This window comes from Silurus aristotelis (genome assembly GCF_946808225.1).
Source record: "Silurus aristotelis genome assembly, chromosome: 12".
NCBI lineage: Eukaryota > Metazoa > Chordata > Actinopteri > Siluriformes > Siluridae > Silurus > Silurus aristotelis.
In genome coordinates this window covers 4,759,640-4,775,434 of record NC_139585.1, presented here as the reverse complement: position 1 = coordinate 4,775,434, position 15,795 = coordinate 4,759,640, and positions in this window count along the sequence as shown.

The following is a 15,795-nucleotide window of genomic DNA, read 5'->3' as shown; positions in this document are numbered from 1 at the left end:
TATTATGTAACAATAAGGATTCCTATGTCAGGACCTTCCTGTTTCACGGGTTTATTTCCGGTTTCGCGACACGCACTTCCGGCACTTGTCGGCAGCCATCTTGCTGTTTTTTCTGCACCACCCTGTATTTATGAACAATAAAGACTTTGTTAAAATAACATTAACTCTGTGCCAGATTAGGTCACTGGCTCATTAAGGCTTTGAGATTATTTTTGCCACCCTGCATGTTCTGTTTCCTAGTTCTGCTCTGCCACTCCAGTTTCTGGTTTGGATTCTGGACTGTATTTTGGTTTTGCTCTGCCTTTATTGCTTCGTTCGCTGTGCCAGATATTTGGACGGTTTTTTCTAATTCTGATTTTGCCTCCCCTTGCGTATTCTGCTCTCGGATTTCTGCTCTCGGATTTTGGACCGTTTGTGAACGGTGTTTTCCCCCTGCCTGTTCTTTCATTAAACACTGCATTTCTGAACTCTCCGTTTGCGTCCTGCATTTGTGTCCTTCCACTCAACGTTTCTGACAACCTAATACATGCTTTTCTCTTTCACCCTGTTGCCACCTGACACCCCAACCATTCTATTGGGTTAAACATGTTCCTGAGTTACCAATGATCCTGCTCCTTTTTTTCATCAGGACATCAGTTATTTTTTATTGGAGACCACTCACTGCTGCTGAAGATCCAGGAGGTTAATGTAGACGGTTAAACTCAAGAACCATGAAGATGGATTTGGAGTGTAATTGGTATAAACAGTCTGCTACAATGGCGTAGGGCTGCAGTTGGTATGAACAGTTATTCATTAAAGTAGGGCTGTAACGATTCCTCGAGTAACTCGAGTAATTCGATTACAAAAATTCATCAAGGCAAATTAATTAGCCTCGATGCTTCATTTAGTCTATTTAACTAAACACAAAAGATTGTTTTCCATGGACGATTATTGCTGACGCACCACTTGCTAAACTCTGTAGCCCTCTGGACAGGTAACATAAAAAACGCTGCAGAATGAAACAATTGAGGAACGTTAAGAAAAAGGCGAAAAGAAAAAAAAACATTCAAAGTTTTTAAAGTTTGGGATCATTTCAAACTGAAACAACGGAAACATTAAAAACTTTAACCGCACTGTACAGAGTCATTTGAATTTTTATTATTTTTTATATATACACAGCGTGGTCAAAAAAATCCCTCCACAGTGGCGGCATAGAGCAGGTAGTGGGGCACGTTTTTAAAGCTGGCGATAAATACACAGATTTTGTTTTTGGAAAATTTCAAACAGCTTTCCAGAGACAAGAATATCACATCACGATACTTTGAAAAATTTAATTAATAAATGAGTGAAAATAATTGAGTTTCATTAAATAAATTGTTTTATTTTCTCTCTTTAGTATTGCTGTTAATAAAAAAAAGTACTTATCCGATTTCTCTATTAATCGATGGAATACTAAAATAATCGATAGCAGCAGCTCTACATTTGATTCTCCATCAATGACTAAGTGATGGAACTGTAATGAATGGACCTTCAGGGTCACCCAGATGGGGATGGATCTCCTTCAGAGTTCCTCTCAAGGTTTCTTTCATCTCAGAGAGTTTTTTCTTGCCATTGTTGTTACTTGTTCGCTCATTAATAAATAATAATACATTTTATTTACAGGTGCCGTTCAAAACCCTCGAGGACACCATCTAGAGTGATAATCATAAAAATCAAGACAAACAACAAACAGCTGTTTAACTGTGGTCAAAAAGTGGTCAAACAAACAGTCACTTTCTCGAATAGACTGTGGAAGAGAATTCCAAAAATGAGAAGCAGCCCAACTAAATGCTCTAGACCCTAGATAGTGACTAAACGAGCAGAAGGTACAATGAGGGAAACATATGAAGAAGATCTGACAGTCGGGATTTGAGCATAAAGCAAGTCAGAGTGATATAAGGGTGCAAGAGTACAAGCTGAAAATTGAGAAGCAGAATCTTGAACACTACTGGATATTTTAAAGGAAGCCAGTGTAGAAGATAGAGAACGTCTCTAGGTTACAAATGTAACCCTGGTTCCCTCGAGGGAACGAGACGCTGCGTTGTAACGCTTTGGGAGTTCCCAAAGTTCCCAAAGCGTTACGATGCAGCTCGAGTTCCCGAAGGGGAACAGGACAGATCTGCTTGATGGAGGAGGGTCTGGTAATTATATGGCTTATAACCTGAAGTTTAGGGACAAATGTATGAGTTTAACAGGTTTATGAACTAATTTATAAAAGTTAGATTTATCATTATTTTTAATCCTCTAAAACTGCTTCAGGATATATTTTTCCATCTTTCAAAGCGCTTTGCGAATCAAACAGAATTGAACTGAATTTTTCTAACAAGCAAAACAAACAAACAAACAAACAAACCCCTATATTTTCCCATTACCCCAATCATTACTGGCCTGTACCTTGAGATGAACTGAAATTCACCGTCCTGAACCGTAAAATGAAAAACCCCTTGAAAGTCCAGAGAGCAGGCGAAAACAGTAATATTCCCCAGAAGACGTGAAGAGAATTTTAATATCAACTGGTGCATTAAGAAGTTCACGTAATAAGACTGAACAAATAATAAGGCTGAACCTGGGAACCTTGTTATTCCTCACATAATGCTCATCACTTCCTCCTGTACACAGAGCCCACATTTACACTGGAACACTGACCTGCCATGATGAGGAAAGTAATAAAATGCGGTCGGAAAATATTATTTTTTGTTATGGTTCATGGCAGTTGAATGTAATTAGAAGCACTGGAAAAATATTTAGACTGAACCATGAGAGTCTAGTCAAGTTTTTTTACAATGGTGAACTTTTTCCTCACAGTTTTATTTATTTCTCCATTTTTCGAAAAATGCAAGTTAATTATAATCTTTGTTTTATACAAGATCTCTGAAATAAAAGAAAGTAAATGACTATGGACTTGATGTATGAATCATAATTGATCAAAATCATAATAGCCATTCTTTTAGCTAGCAAGCTACTCTGTATCGGCAAAAGTATTGGGACACCTGACTTGACCAGATACCCTTCTATCACAAATCAAACACTGTGTGACTCTGTAATTACATGACCTCATCTATTATCTATTTACTTGGCAGATTTTCTAATAAAAAACAAATTTTTTAAACTGGACTTTGGTCCCAGGCGTTTAAACCCAGAGCTCAGACGCCGCCTTCAGTCTTATTCCAGACAGTGCTCCACCTAAGTCACGCTCGGCTTCACGTTCCACTTTACACACACACACACACACACACACACACACACACACACACACACACACACACACACACACACACGTCTGAATGTCAACAGTGGCAATTTGAATACCATTTCTAGTTGTTCATAAGACATCAAGAGTGTGAAAAGAAATCACAGACAGAATCATAATTCATACTCGACTCATGCACAGTAACAACGAGAAGTGACGCTAGCGGTTTTGCGTTGCAGTGAGGGGTAAAGAGATGCTCTCAACCTGAGACATGTTAACACAATATGAACTGGGGGGGTGGTGGTATCTTTTTTCAGGGTTATATATTTTTTTTCTATTTCCCCCGATCCCTTTCCTATCTTTTTGGGGGATTTTAGCCTTTTTATTTAATTTCTTGGTTAGCGTTTTTTTTTAAAGCTATTTTTCTTTTCTTTTTTTGGAAAGTTAGCAATCTTTATTTAACCTATTTATTTTAGCGTATCATATTTCTTAAAAAAATTTTATCCCTTTTTTGGGGGTGGATATTCTTTTTTCTCACATTTTATTTTATTTTATTTATTTATTTATTTATTTTTTTTTTTTTTTGGGGGGGGGGGGTCCTCCCTTCCTTCCTTCTCTTTTCGTCCTTTTTTCCTTAAACTATACTACATTATATCAGCATGTCCTCCTAAGATCCTGATCCTTTGCAGCATTTTATTTTTATTTTTTTTTACAGTTTTTTTTAAATCCAGCCATGTTGGGTTCTGCCATCCGTTTTTACAGCTTTTCAGATACATTCATTGTAACTGTAAAATTATCTAAAACTATTAAATATGAATGAATTTAAGAACAAAAGATTATTATTCAGGAATGTAAAAAAGAAACTGTGTAAATGTGTTTCGTGATTTTGTCAGAAACATTGCTATAAATAAAACTTGGTTTATTGAAATGAGATGATTTACCTAAAAATCCAACTTAGCAGACATGAATAGTCAAAAAGGAAGGTCAGGATTTAACGCACAAACAAACAAACAAACAAACAAACAAACAAACAAACAAACAAACAAAAGGAAACTAATCCACCGCTAAATCCTCAGAGCAGCACATTAGGAAGTCTTTAATAACCTGGCAACATAAGCGCTCTGCTATAGATACACTGTCTTATATATGAGTTTAGCAGAAACCAGGTGCAGTCAGTAATCAGATGAGACAGAAAGATAGAAAACCAGGACTGGATTCACATGAAGAGTTTTGCTGTCACCTGAATATACACAAATGAACTGCTTTAGTGCAGATTTATTTGTTTATTTTTCTTTATTGTAATTTTCTAATTTGGGGTTCAAATAAATTTATTTAATGTAACCCCTTTCAGATTTTTTTCGCTCTTTTTTTTTTCTGGTCTCTATATCCTCAACACTCTCAACATTTCTCAACCGATATTCCCCATGTCCCTCCTCTGCACATGTCCAAACCATCCTAATCACGCCTCACTCACCTTGTGTCTAAAACGTCCTACATGCGCTGTCCCTCTAATAAACTCATTTCTAATCCTTTCCATCATCTTTTACTCAATGCCACTGTCTCTAATCCATACAACATCTCAGGTCTCACTACAGTCCTATAAACTTTACCTTTCACTCTCACAGATACTCTTCTATCACAAATCACTCCTGCTATCACTCTTCTCCACCCACTCCACCCTGCCTGCACTCTTTTCTTCACTTCTCTAACACACTCTCCATTACCTTACCTTACACCCCAGGTACCTGAACTCCTCCACCTTCCTCGAATCTTCTCCCTGCAACCACACCACTCTTCTCCCTCTCATTTACACACATGTATTCTGTCTTACTGCTACTGACTTTCATTCCTCTTCTCTCCAGCGTGTACCTCCACCTCTCCAGGCTCTTCTCAACCTGCTCCCTACTCTCACCACAAATCACAATATCATCAGAGCTGATCCTTGATTCAGTCCAACCTCTACCTTAAACCAGTCTGTCGTTCCTGATGCACACTTCACTGCTGTCACACTGCCCTCATACATACAGAGACAAAACAAGGAATGATAGCTAACTTTGAAAAAAGAAAGATAGAAAGAAAAATTACTATTTTCTTTCTTTTTTTGGTTTCTTACTTGACAGGTTGTCAAATTATTTTTGGAAGGTTAGCTTTCTTTCTTTCTTTCTTTCTTTCTTTCTTTCTTTCTTTCTTTCTTTCTTTCTTTCTTTCTTTCTTTCTTTCTTTCTTTCATTAATTCATTCAATCATTCATTCAATCATTCATTCATTTAGGTTGTTGTGTTCATGTCCTTTTATGTACCATATGGTGAATCCAAATATAAATGTGAGATACTAATCCCTATTTTACTGCTCTTTAATTTTATTCACAAAGAGTCACCGTGGATGCAGGATTTCATTCCAACCAATCAGGAGCTGCACCTGATTTCACTTGTTTAATCAGCTCATCCTGGGCTCCAATCAACTATCAAGTGCAAGTCTGATTTGGCTGGAATGAAAGTTCACATTGGCCTTTTACAGAGAACGATGAAGACCCCTGCCTTATTTATACTGAACCTGCATATCTTTTCTGTCTGAATCTGGCAACATGCGTAAAAGTTCATGTAAGTTTAAAACTTTTTATAAAGACTAGTGCAAACCTGACTATAAGGTTTATTTGTGCTTTTTCACCATCCTATTTCACATTTAGTACCCATTTCCTGTTATAATTAACCTCCACTCCTCTAGATGTTTGCGATCTTTTTCAGAAGCAAGGGTGTTCATAAAGTTTAAGTTTCGAATTCAAGTTTATTTCTATAGCTCTTTATACAGTGGACATAGTCTCAAAGCAGCTTTACAGAACTTGGGAAATAAAGTGAATGATGTGTGTTTATCCCTGAGGAGCAGCCTGGGGCGAATATGGCAAGAAAAAACTCCCTTAGATGAATAAGGAAGAAACCTTGGGAGGAACCAGGCTCAAAAGGGGAACCCCTCCTCATTTGGGTGATATCAGTTTGTGAAACCAGGAGCTACTAAGCAACTCATAAATTATCTCAAGTAAAGTTAGGTACTGATGTAGGTGAGTTGAGGAAGCCTGAAATGCCGTCAGAGTTTATAGCTGGCCACACCAAACCATATAATGTATATCTTCATCAAACTGACTTTGTTCACAGGGTCATTGTCATGCTGGAAAGGTTTGGGTCTCCTACGAATCAGAATTAAAGAGACTAATGGTGCTAACCAGTGCTTTTCTGACCACGTACATTATCACATCTGTGATTTCATCATGAACAGCAAGTTAGAACAAAGAGCCATGACGCATAGGTTTGAAATACGGTCGTCCGAGGTGTTTTGAGTGTCTCATGCACTTCAAGAAATTTCGAACAGGTTGATGACGAGAGATCAGGAGGACCTTCGATGAGCACAACTGTCGAAACCATCCGACTGCTTGTGCATGATGATCGTCAAAAAACAATCCATTTGATCTCATCTCTAGCTCAAAGCTCGCCCTTTTGACGCCACTGCGAAGATCCAGCGTGAATCGCAGAAGGTGCTTGACATGATTCAAAAAGAAGACTTTCAGAATACATTCTAGAGGTGGAAGGAATGCTGGAAGTGCCGCATTGCTGTGCAAATGGAAACTATTTTAAAAGTAATTGTGAGTAAACGTTGATTAATAAAGTACTTTCTTGTAAACAGAGCAAGTCTCGAAACTTTTAAGTACCACCTCGCAGTTTGGGTGAAGGAAAACATTTACGCCCCCACATCCAAAAAATAATATACAATGGAATGCCTCTAACTGTGTGATAACAGGTTATAAAAGAACCAAATATGAATGGAAAATTCAGGTGTCCCAATACTGATGGGTTTTCTACAGTGTATTTTGACACATTTCAGCTCATTAGATAATTTTCGAGAATCCTAGCCATGGTCCTGGGAATCCTATGAATGTTGCCCATTTGCTGGAATTACACATTTTGCATTAGAGTGCACCAAAAAAAAAATGCACATAATCATATCCTTAATCACATCTAGGAACAATTTATCATAGCAAACCCACCTCCTGACTTTTTCAAGGTGATGAAAAGTGTGAGAATCCAAAGAAAACTTGGGGGAAACGTATATAGATAAACAAAATGCCACAAAGGCAATAACGCAACCTTGAGGAGTATGCAATGTGAGGTTACAGGAAATTCAAATTCATGCAAATTTTTAAATGACTTTATCTGCAAACAATGGGCAATATACATTTTTTACTAATTTCCTCCAACTAAGGCATTGGACTTTGGATCAAAAGGTTGTGAGTTAAATTCCCAGCCACACCATGCTGTCACTCCAAGTTCACTGAGTAAGACCCTTAACCCCATAGCTGCTGAGTTGTAGGAATGAGAGAAATGTAAGTCGCTTTGGATAAGGGCATCTACCAAATGGCATAAAAGTAAATGTATTACATGAAATAAAAATAAAAAAGTTTATACAGGCAGGACTCAATTCTCAGGAATGAACAATGTCATCAGCAAGACATCGCAAAGATGAAGAGTATAAACGACTAGACCAAAAGTAAGCGGAACATGAAAGATGTACACTATAGGAAAACAATCCCTTGATCAGATGCATGAATAAAAAAATTTAGTTGAACAGCAAAAAAAGTTAAAATGTCCTGTATAAACCAATTCCCCAAATCACACCATTACAACCAGTGGTGTAAATCAGTGGTCCCCAACCCCCGGGCACCGGTCCATGGGGCAATTGGTACCGGGCCGCAAAGAAATAATACATAACTTACATTATTTCAGTTTTATTTATAATCCGATACTAAGCAATGTTTTATTTTGGAAAATTACTGGATTTTCTCCGCCACATCTGTCTATGACTCACTCTTAATGCATGTCATGATGCCTCGGTCACATGTCTTACCTCCATCCGCTACCTTCTTAAAGGGGCTGCTCCGGCCGCTAACACATAATACATTACCGCTAAACTGAAACCCCCAAGTGAGCAAAATGCACGAAAAACAACACAGTGGATTCACGTTTATTTTTAGATATAGAAAATACCGTTTTTTTGCTGGTCGTATCATTTTATTTTGTTGTATTTATCCACCACACCTTGAAGGCCTGTCTGTGAAAATATTGTCTGACATCAAACCAGTCTGTGGGGCAAAAAAGGTTGGGGATCGCTGGTGTAAAATATTTGAGCAACTGTACTTTGTAACTGTAATAAAGTCATTTTTTTTGCTACTTTCTAGTTTTACTGAGTATCATAGATTATATGCAACTTTCACTCTGTACTCAACTACATTTATGATTTAATAGCTGTACTTTTTGCTCCACTGTATTTTAATTGACAAGCCTCTGTAGAAGATTTCAATAAGGCTCAACACTCCCCTACCCACATCTGCTGCATGTGAGTGACTTTTTAGCTCCACTTGCCTAATTTTCAATCCAAAAAGAGCTCAAATAAATTCCAAAAACTTTGAGAACCAGCTTTTGTTGAAGTCAAATAAAAATATCGTCCCTGTCTGAGACTGAGAGTTGCTTCAATTTACAGTCAGCACTAAATATATGGTTTTACTTTATAAATAATGATTTGCTTTGATTTTATTTGTCCTTTAAATACTAATAACAGTACTTCTACATTGTGACATGCTACTGTAATTATATTTGATAATTGAAGACCCCTTTTGAAAGATTGTTCTGCTACCTTGTTGTATTGGGCCGATGTGTTGAAGAGGTTGTTGTGTTGATGGTTAATGCGGTGTTCAGGTGTACAAGTTGATTTGTATTTTAAGAAATAAAATCTCACAAATCAACTCTTTTGGTCTTTTCACTGACATTTGTCTTGGTGTGGAGGATTAGTGCATCTTTGAGTCTACATTTAATGAGTAAAATACTCAAGTACTGTTCAAATCAGATGCTCAGATGCATGACCTTACACCTGGATAAACCGTCGAGTACTGTGAGGGTCATGTTCTTTGACTTCTCCGGTTCTTTTGACACCATCAGGATGGGACTTCTGGGTGAGAACCTCACAGTGATGCAGGTTGATGCCCCCCTTGTGTCATGGATAGTAGACCATCTGACTGGAGGACCTAGGTATGTGCGTTAATCTGCAATTCTGGGGCCTCACAGGGGACAGTGCTCTTTCCCTCTCTCTTCACTGTCAGCGCCACAGACTTCCACAAAGAGTCTTGCGATCTTTGAAAGCTCCAAGATGACTCTGCAGTAGTGGGATGAATTAGTGATGGTGATGAAAAAGGGGGCAGGACAGTAGTGGAGAATCTTGTCAGATGGTGTAAGGACAACGTTCTACAGCTTAATTTGGCCGAGACAAAGATGATGGTTGTGGACCTAAAAACAGGAAAGCACCTGTGACTCCTGTCTTCATTCCACCACGTGGGTGTGTAGAGGGTGGAGGATTACAAATACCTGGGAGGTTTACATAGACAATAAACTAGAAAGGACCAAGTACCCTGAGTAACACTACAGAAAGATAAAGAGCCACCTCTATTTTTTGAGGAGGCTGTGGTCCTTCACCATCTGGCTGATGCTCTCCTCTATGCTGTGGCATGCTGGGGAAGCAGGCTGAAAGTCGCAGACACTAAAAGACTCAACAAACCGATCCGTAAGGTCACCGATGTTGGGGAGGAGCTGAACTCTCTGATGATAGTGTCTGAAACTCCGCCCACCCACTACATAAAACTATGGTCAGTCTAATGAGTGTGTTCAGTGACAGACTCCACAACCATGATGCACCACAGGAGATCATTTCTACTTCTGGTCATCAAACTATACATCTCCTCCCTCTAAATGCTAAATAGCTGCTCCACGATATAGAGGATATACTGTAGATTTACTGTCGTTATTGCTGTAGATTTTTTTTTAACACTTATATAATGCTATTCTTAATATTATATCTTGGGCAATTATGTGCAAATATTTCAGTGCAATAATAATAATAATTATAAGAAATAATTGATGCATTTGCAACAACTTCATCATTGTAGTCTGACTTCTTCTGCCACCTTTTTCACGTCTACTACACAATTTCACCTAATATTTGACTTCATGTGTATATTTATTGACATTTTTTTTATTTCAAGTTAATCTTTACTTTAATTTTACTGTGATCAACAGCAACCCAGCAATTTCTCAAGAGGATTAATAAAGTAATCTGACTGAGATATTAGAAGACATTCTCTCAAGTTATATTGGAATTAGTGACTTTAAACCTGTAATGGATTAAAGTATCAATACTTACTCAAGTATGATCTGACCGCATTGCAATAACGCCGTACATGCTTCATTTTCAAATCTGTCTGAAACATGCCTGAACGATCCTCCACCACACTCCCTTAAAATCCTGTTCCTTAGCAACTGTTCTTTGGCTTTAAATATTTGCGTCGTGATCTCAGATGCAAAACGGTGCTCGAGGACGACGTGCACCTTCAACTAAAAAGATGGAAATTCGTTTTTTTTTTCTTTTATCTGTCACTCGCTGTGGATTTGATGCGTTCTTTATATTGCTTGTTGACAAGCTTTGGATTCACCTTTGTTGTATTTTGAGTGTGTGTGTGTTTGTGAGCGCTAAGCCTTTCTGTAGAGACGGAAGATGAAAACAAGCAGGATCAGCGCACGTGGCTCTACATTCTCTTCGATATGCGCAGGAGCCCGCGTAGATCGTCTGTAAAAACTCTTATGAATAATTGATGCGCTGTGTTGCCACAAAGCACTTTCTTTCAGCTAATTGGATTTAAAGACAGAGCAGGATAAAATATTATTATGCAGTGTGTGTGTGTGTATGTGTGTGTGTGCGCGCAGTGAAATGGTCTGAGAGCTAGACTAATAGCATCCTCCCTTCCACCTATCTCATTAACCTGCCCTGCCTAGTTCACAAAGGTGGAGATGAGAATCTAAACACCCCGTCTGCGTCATCTTCGTTTCCTTTAAATGCCGGCCATGTTTTACGTCCAATTGACATACGTTTACGGCTAATCAAGGCCTGATTCTCCGTCCGTGCGTTTACGTTGGCTCTTTGCATGACCCTTGGGAGTAATTTGTGCTCGAAACAGCAGGGCATCAGAGCATTTAGTTGTAATGTCTGGGAATTAAGTTTGTAAAGAAAGAAATAACAGCCCCAAGACGGTCTGGGACTACATCACTTCCTGCAGTCTGAAACCTCAGGCCATGGGAATGTGAGACTAACAAAGAGAAATGAGAGAAGGAGAATGGAGCAGATGCCAGAACCTGGAGTCTTGGCCAAACGTTTGACAGGCACCGTATGTGACAAACTTTGAATTCGAGTTAAACACTGAAAAAATCTAAGTAGATTATACAATGATCTGAGTGGAGTCATGTGATTTCTTATTTTGTTAGCAAGGAGAAATTGATGGCAAATCATTGATGATTGATGAAACATGATGAATATGGTTACAGTAATCAAAATGTATTCTTTTCCCATAACGTTCTGCTCTACGTTCGTCTTTGTTCATTATTCTCATTATTGCCAGAGTAAGAGTGTATGAAGATGGAACAAACTGGAGTCTTGAGAGTTACTGGAAGCACCAAGAGAAAGACAAAGAAGAATGGAAATATGGTAGAAAAAAAATAAATTAAAAAACATCACCGTCTCTATACTCTGTGGAGCGGCATGCAATCTGAACACAGTCAGGCAGTGAAAGTTTGAGGGAGAAGAAATCCCAATAGGCAGGAGATAAGAATTTGCTGTCAAGCTCTGGGCCAAGTTGATTTCCAAAAAAATATATATATAAATTCACGATGATGGAGGAGACTACATCTGTTGCCGTGTGAGGGAAAAAAAAAGCATGAAACAAGGGAATTTTAGGTCTCAGAGCATCGCAGTCATACATTTTCGTCTTCCCAATGCATCTAAAACTTGTGTAGGAATATGGCAAAAATAAAAATCTCTACTCGAACTCTTCCATACTATATCCATCATATATCAAATCACAGACCTCTGATAATTCTTCAGAATAATGTTTTTCTAAATGTATTTAGTTTTAAAAGGAATCCTGATCATTATGGAATTTAAGTCTTTGAGCATCACAAGTACAAGTTTTCTTCATTACAATGCATATAAAATGTGCATATGAATATACCAAAAAAAAAACCTCCAGTTGTTCTCTTCCATACCCTATCCATCATATACTGTCACATACATCACCTCAAAGATCTCTGATAATTCTTCAGAATAATGTATTTTTTTCAAACCTCTTAGCCCTCGGCTGGACGCCCACACCACTGATAGCCCATTGTTTGCAGGAGTTAATGTTTACTTTTGCCCCTTTCCATATAATCTATTGTTAATCATGACAAGCTATATATCATTTTAAAGGTCTAAGCCTCAAGCTTTGACATTAATTCACTATTTTTCAATAAAAAGCTTATAAGAAAAGTAATTGCTGGATTTGTGCAAGCAGTACACACCCAATACAAGTATAAATCCCGGTGCATTTCGAAAGGTAACTGTCCACAGAATAACATGCCAGGGAACACTTTTATTTCAAAGAAACAATAATGTTGTAATTTAGATTTGTTTACATTTCATGGCTTCAGGGAGAAATTTGACATTTACAAAATAACTTGTGCACAAAAAAGTGGCGTCTTGTAGTAAAAAAACTGCACGGCTCACAAACTAGTAAAAAAAAAAGCTGTAATCTTTTCCCTAAACAACCTACAGTAACTTTGCTGTTTGTGATGACACACTGCAATGCACAGCCCATCATTTACCCTGAATAGTTCCAGTCACTAGTATTATGGACACAACATGATTGGTGGAAAATATAGCCAAAAAGTGCACGATTCCAACTACATATGGGAGGAGTATATTCCTCGCATGGTGCAAGTTATTTTGTTTAAATATAATCGGACACTAAGTGGTCAAAGGGTGCAGTATGTATCTGGGATGTTTACACCAACTCAAGCTAACACATTCTCGCCCAAATTCGTGAAACTCAAGAAGGAAAGAGGACAAAGAAACCAAGGACCACCTAAACAAGTTTTACTCTTCAGATGAAGTTTTGTTGGATTGCTTGCAGCAGTGAAGACGAAAACACTCTTGAGGAGAGTGATGACAACGATGATCTGCTTGTGGCTAGAAAATCCGAGTCTTTTTTAGATGCAATATATTTTCCTTTATGGTGATATATATATATGATTTGCTTATTTGTGTTTATAAGGAAAATGCTTAGGAAAATGCTAAACAGAAGAAACAAAATCAAACAAAATTTCTATATTATTTAACAGATTTGTTCCTGTTTGGGCAATGAACAAAATATAGACCTCTTTCTTCTGAAGAACACGAATGCATATAAAGCCAAGCAGCACAAACGGCCAACAACCGTGGAAGGACTTCACTATGAAAGACTTGAATTCGTATCTGCTGCTAGTGATCTTAATGGGACTTGTGAAGTTTTGTTTGCTGAAGGACTACTGGAGGAAATCCAATAGGATTTAGAATAAAACACCTTAGGATTGTTAAAACAAGGAAGTTCTATGCCACTATTAGTGACCCTGAAGTGAACATGGAAAACATCAAGAGAAGAGAAACACCTGTCTATGATCGCCTCTGTAAGATCAAGCTCATGTATCAGCAGCCGAGAGAAGCTTATAAAAACACGTTTCATCCCTAAAAGAATGTTGTAGCAAAATCCGGAATTAGCTTAAAGGGCAGGAACAATGGGTTCTTACCCGCCACAGAAGGCAGTCGAAATTTCTTGAAACAGACGCATGTTTAATGACAAAAAAAATCACAAATCCATTAAGTTCTTGTATCCTATGATATTATACTTCCTTATACTTAAATCCTAAACTTGTGTTTCCTCAAACGTTTAAATGTCTCTTCCTTGTTTGTTTTTTTACAGAGACACAACAGAAATGATACATAGGAAAACATAAGAAATAAGTGATATATGTATATATAAAATATAAAACATATTAAACATCAAAATTGTCTCATATAAAGTTACAATAATTATACTTTAAGTTGTTACATGCAAATCCACTGCAGGCAAAAGGATATAATATACAAATTATTCCCATATTTAATTGGCGCTTACACAGAACATTGCAATTGATGAGACGATGGTGGCAACAAACGCTAGAAGCGGCCTGAAGCAATATATGAAAGGCAAGCTGACAAAGTGGACATACAAGCTGTTTGTGCTGGCGGACTCATACTGTGCGTACACATGGGGCTTCTTCGTGTATGAGGGCAAATCACCAGATGCACAAACACACTGCAATGGACTGAGCTATGACTCATGGAACTTGTTGAAGTAAAGATGTTGAGAAAGAGCTACAAACAGTTCATGGACAATTTCCAGCACTGTTCAGAGATCTACTGGAAAAGAACATCTGGGATTGTGGGACTGGTCGGGTGAACAGGGTTGGATACCCTAAAAACACAATCAACAAGGTTTTAAAAAAAAAACAACAACAGCTCTTGCAGTGGTAAGTGTACATTGACTTGCATAGTTTATTAAACCCTTCGCCACATTTGGTTATATGACTGCTTATAGGGGGAGGGAAAAAAAACCACACAGTCTAGAGAAAATGTTTACAGGACTCTTATTTTTCATGAGATCATATTTAAATTTGACATATAAGGTCCTTAGACATGTGGCTTTCATATTATTAGTTTTCTGGATTGCTACAGGACTGATTTCATAGACTTGTATATGAAATAACAATCTTTTTGTGCGGTATACATTGTTTTCCAAGGAAATTTAGCATCTATAAAATGTGATGTTTTTGAGGATTATCTTCTAAATGGATGGTGGATATGAAAAACCCAGAGTATCTTCTTTCCACAGATACCTAAACTATGAATGTAGACCAAACTATTCAGCAAATGTTACTGTTTTATATTTGGGAAGATCAATTCGGAGAATGTGCCTCGGACGGGTAAAGGGTGAAAAGAACTACACAAAGTCGCGGAAAAATGTTTACAGGACTTTCGTTTTTCATGGTATCTTAATCGAACTTCTTACACATGTGCCTTTCAAGCTATTTGTTTTATAAGTATTTTTTTTGGATTGCTCCAAGACTGATTTCATGGATTTGTTTGTGAAATAAAAAAAGGTTTAGTGCGGTATACATTTTTTCAAAGACACTTTAGCGTCTATAGATTATCATTTTGAGCATTGCGAACTATGAATGATGGGCAGTTGTTGAAGATTAAAAAAATCACAGTCACATTTACTTTCCAAAACATAGAAAACACGTATACGAACGTACAAATCAAAACAGCATTGTGCTCTTTAAACAGAGTTTTTTGTTTTAAATCTGTCGATCTCTTCCATACTATGTCCATCACCTCACAGTTTTTTTCAGAATAATGTTGTGTTTTTATTGCTTTGAAAAATAAATAAAAAATCATGATTTTTAGGGATGTTTGCTGTCAGTGGAAACATAGCAAAGTCTTGACGTCATTCGCGTACGCAACCTGATTCTCTCAGAACGCTGGTATCGGTGCACAAACATGTTGATGTGTAAATGCAGGTGGTGGTACACAGGATATGAGTGCGCGAGATGATGCGAAATGATACGCCGCCAGAACAAGTAGCAATTCACAGGAAAATGAGTAAACACT